At 38.8% G+C, this 4857-nt stretch overlaps 1 pseudogene; it reads right to left on the bottom strand.

Moving 5' to 3' along the window:
- Positions 1 to 2765: 2765 nt before the first annotated feature.
- LOC114005387 (uncharacterized) lies at positions 2766 to 2879 on the bottom strand (annotated as a pseudogene).
- Positions 2880 to 4857: the final 1978 nt, after the last annotated feature.

Here is a 4857-nt window from a genome sequence, read left to right on the forward strand (position 1 = left end):
GTAAATGACATTGTAGGTCAATATTCTTGGGTATAGATGAAAAAATTATTTAAAAATTATGTCTGTTAAAAAAAAACAGGTCTGGGCCAGCAGGTGGCATGGTGGTTAAGGTGTTGGAATTCCCACATGGCTGGCCATGGTTTGAGTCCTGGACCTGGCAGCTTGCTTTCTCACTCTCCCTCTCTCTCTGTCTTTCTCTGGCAAAACTCATGTGAAAAATAATATTAACAATGATAATAATAAATAAATAATTCTTAAAAAAAAAAAAAACAGGTCCACATAGACGTTAATGTTAATTCTTGCATCTAAAAATTTGTTTTCAAGGAAAAGACAATAATTACACCATTTATACCACACTGCAGCATAGAACTAATTTCATGCTTATTTTCATAAAGTTATAATTTTTCTGATAATAAAATATGCTGCATAAAGAGAAGAATTTCAGGTAGAAACATTATAACAAAAATATAAAAAATACATATGCTTATAATTTTCTTTAAGAGTTTCTAAATAATGAAAACTTGAAAACAACCAAATGTTCTTCAGTCATTTAAGATAACATTTAAAATCATTGTGCATGAGATGGACCAAAAATAGGAAATTCAACTCATGTGTTTACATTGCCTTTAAACCTAAATCTTCTGAAATAATAGAAAGTACTTCTGAAAGAATAAATTCATAACATTCGTAAATAATAAGAAAGAATATTAACTGGATTAGAAGTTTATGAGTTCTGAAAGGTAGAAAACATAGAACATGTATGAATAGATGTGAATAGAGAAACAAGATGAAGGAAACACATATTTGGAAGCACACATAGAAGAAAGCTGTGGGTGTCACTGGGTCAGTGGCCCAAGCACAGAGTTCAGTGACTATCAGGAGTGGTAAACCTTATCACACGGCTGTGTGTCTCTGGGGCCTATTGAAATCTAGGGAGTAAAAATTACTCATTTTTTTTTCAATGCCAGAGGGCATGGGCACTCCCCAGAGAGAGGGGGAGAGAGAGAGGAACAAAGAAAGCACTCTCCAATGGGGTGTGGTCATGCCATAATCTCATTTTCCTTTTTCCATCTTGTCAAGATAAGATTTTGGTCAGGCACATACATGTTCTTGTAAGTTTTTCAAGCTGCTGTGGTGGGGATTCTGAACCATAGACTACCATGTGGGATCTGGCTTCCTTAACCACTAGGCCATGGAAACACCTTCCAAAAAATTTTTTTTAAATATGCCAAGAGGTGAAAATTTCAGGACAGCAAAAGTCTAGGAGCCATTTAAAGAGTTTTTGTATCACTCTTCTATTTTTTACTCAGAGAAATATACAACATTAGTTATTACAACGTTAGTTTCAATGCACTGATAGTGAGAGACTTTTTTTTTTTTTTGAGAAGTTTTGCTATAAGGCATGTGCACTCGCCAGAAAGACAGAGAGACAGAGACAGGGAGACAGAAAGTGAGAAATCGCCCTCCAGGAGGGATGGCCATGCTGCAATCCCTTCTCCTCCATTCTCCTCTTGGGATCTTGGGAACGCATGCACACGCGCCCGGCAAGTTTAAGCCACCGGGTCCAGGACTCACACTGCGCTCAGCTACATGGAGGGCCAGTGACATAGCCATTATGTCAACTTCTTGTCCCGAGAACCCCTTTTTTTAAAAAATGCTTGAGCATATACGAACTTGAAATTGGAAAATTAAAGGGATGTACAGGAAGATAGAATATTCTCACATTGTATAAGTAACAGTCACAGAATAACACTATTGATACTATTATCAATAATATATATATATTTTAGATTTCTGCCATAGTGTGTATATGCTGGAGAGAGACAGAAACAGAGAGAGTCAGTGAGGAGAAAAGTGAGAAATAACCCCCTGGGGGGAATGGAAACACTGCAGTCTCTTCTCCTCCATTCTGCTCTCAGGATTTGGGGCATGCACACACATGTGCCTGGCATGAGTTTCAAGTCACTGGGTCTGGGACTCGAACCACAGTCAGCCATGTGAGAGTCCAGCTCCTTAACCACCATGCCACCTGCTGGCCCCCAACAATACAATTTCTAAGAGCAGCTAACTCATATTTTTAAAAAATCTACTCTCTCCTTATTCTGTTCTATGTTTGAATAGTTTCCCCATTGTCGGATCACAGAATCATCACACACTATATTTTCTCCCTGTTCATCTTTACTCAGTCTTAGCTCTGCAGGTAACTATGGTTAATGCTCTTTTAATACAATGATATCTTCTAGGCATTTTGTATGTATGAGACTCATTCTGCAGTGAATTATTCAGGAAGGGTATATGAGAATACTGTTCTCTTATTCACCACAGATTGTTTATGTTCTTTTGCTTGAAAGTCAAATTTGCAGATAGGAAATCACATTTTCTTTTTCTTTTTGCATCTTTAATATGGTATATCAGTTTTTCTTTTTGACAAAAATTGATATTGTTGAAACTCTTAGTATAGTCTAGTTTTATTACCATTGTGATCTGCAATTATTTTCTTTTTCTAAAGCTATCATATTAAAGTATGGTTTCATGTTGGTTGTTCTGGGTTAATACTCTCTGATAGGTAGTTCGCTCTTTATTTTACTTGATTTTAGTTTAGTTTGCTATAGTGCATGTGTGCTTGCCGATGAGAGACTGAGAGAGAGGGAAAGCGAACACCCCACTCAGAGGGCTAGCTATGCAGCAATTTCTTCTCCTCCATTTTCCTTTGGGAATTCTGGGCACACATGCACAGGTGCCCAGCTTTTATTTATTTATTTATTTTTAATATGGAATGCTTCACAAATTCGTGTGTCATCCTTCATCCTTGCTCAGGGGCCATGCTAATTTTCTCTGTATCATTCCAATTTTAGTATATGTGCTGCCAAAGTGAGCACTTAGCTTTTTAAAAAACCACTGGGTCCAGTACTCAAACTGTGCAGTCAGCCATGGGGGATCCAGCCACCCTAATCTCCACACCTCTACTGGCCTTTGGAGAGGGAGAAAGCACCCTTGTAAAAGGGGCATGGTCATGCTACAATACATTTTTTCATCGTACTGGAATTTTAGGCATGTGTGCATACATGCCTGATGTGCTTTTTCAAGCCACTGGGCCAGGGTTGAAACCATGGTTGGCCGTGTGGGATCCAGCTCTCTTAACCACTAGGCTATGGAGCTAGTCCTCCCTCCTTTTTAAAAGTAGGTTTTATTGGTATAATTGCTTTAAATTTATAGAAAAATTGTGACCATAATAAAATTCCTCACTTTGCCTCCAGTTTTTCCTATTATTATTCTACATTGTTGTGATATATTTATAATTAATGAATCTGTTGATACTTTCTTATTAAAGTTCACGCTTTATTTTATTTTATTTTTTTATTTTTAAAGAGAGATTTTTGTTATAGGGCACATGTGCCCACTAGAAAGACAGAGAAACAGAAAGCGTGAAATCACTCCCTGATGGGCGGCCACGCTGCAATCCCCTCTCCTTCATTCTGCCCCCAATATTTTGGGCACATATGCACATGCACCTGACATGAGTCTCAAGCCGCCAAGTCTGGAATTCCAACTGTGGTTGACCACGTGGGAGTCCAGCAAGGCAACCATTATGCCATCTGCTGGTCCCGATATTTTCTTGGTTTTTTTTTTTTTTTTTTTTTGAGAAGATTTTGCTATAGAGTGCGTGTGCTCGCCAGACAGACAGAGAGAGACAGAGAGAGAGAAAGCCAGAAATCACCCCCCCCAGGGGGGATGGCCATGCCACAATCGCTTCTCCTCCATTCTCCTCTTGGGATCTTGGGCACGCACGCACATGTGCCTGGTGTGAGTTTAAGCCACCAGGTCCGGGACTCGAACCATGGTTGACTACATGGGTGTCCAGCGACATAGCCATTACGCTAACTGCTGGTCCCGTAGGTCCCTTAACCTCCACTCCATTGGCTGGCACATTTTCTTTCATTTCTTTCACTAGAATTTGTAGTATTAAACTGCCTTTCCATTTTAAAGTTTGTGCTTGTGGTCTTTCCTGAGAAACATTGTATGAAGTAAAACCATTTTGTCCATCCAGTTCTCTTAACACTAGAGACTGAATTATACTCTCTAGGTTTTGGTCTTTATTTTGACTATAGTGTTACTTTCCTAATGTCATATCCTTTTCCCAAGACCTGGTAAGTCCAATGCCAAGCTTCAGTGAGGCAGAGTAATTCCAACCACAGTAGTCTCATACCAAAGTCACAGAGGACCACACTTGAGGGTTTTGAAAAACTTCCTCACTAAGGCTGAAGAGGTTCTCACACTAAAGCCATAGTGACCTTTTAGTAAGGCCATAGCAGTCTCTCACTGAAGCAGCGGAGATCTCTTACCAAGTCCCAAATGTCTCCTTTAGTTTCCTGGATCTTGTGTGCTTCTTGGCTTAGTACCTCAGGAAATTTTGCATGATTTCCACACAGATTTTTCAGATTTCAACAGATGGAAGTTGGAAGGTTTACCTAGGAATATGCTGTCATTTGAATGCAGTGAAATCCACTGATGCTCTCATGCTGCTCTTTATGCCTTAACTATGAGACTAAGCAGCGATTACTAGTCTGCTTATACTAGTCATCTACTGTATGATGATGGGAAGGTAAGGAGTCCAATAGGATTTTTAGCTGAATAATTTTTAATTAGTCAGATGAAAAATATTTGACTTGAGATTTAAAAAAATAAAAAACAAAACAAAACAAAACAAAAAACTACTCACCCTGGGCTCTGGAAGTTTTCTGTGGATTGATTCATATCAAGTAAAACATCAATTATTTTAGTAAATTAAAAAAAAAAGTCTTGCCAGTGGGCATGAGCTTTAGCTAGAGAGGGGGAGACTTAAGAGAGAGAGGGAAA

Source organism: Tupaia chinensis, unplaced genomic scaffold (assembly GCF_000334495.1).
Source record: "Tupaia chinensis unplaced genomic scaffold, TupChi_1.0 Scaffold143728_1, whole genome shotgun sequence".
Classification (NCBI taxonomy): Eukaryota; Metazoa; Chordata; class Mammalia; order Scandentia; family Tupaiidae; genus Tupaia; species Tupaia belangeri.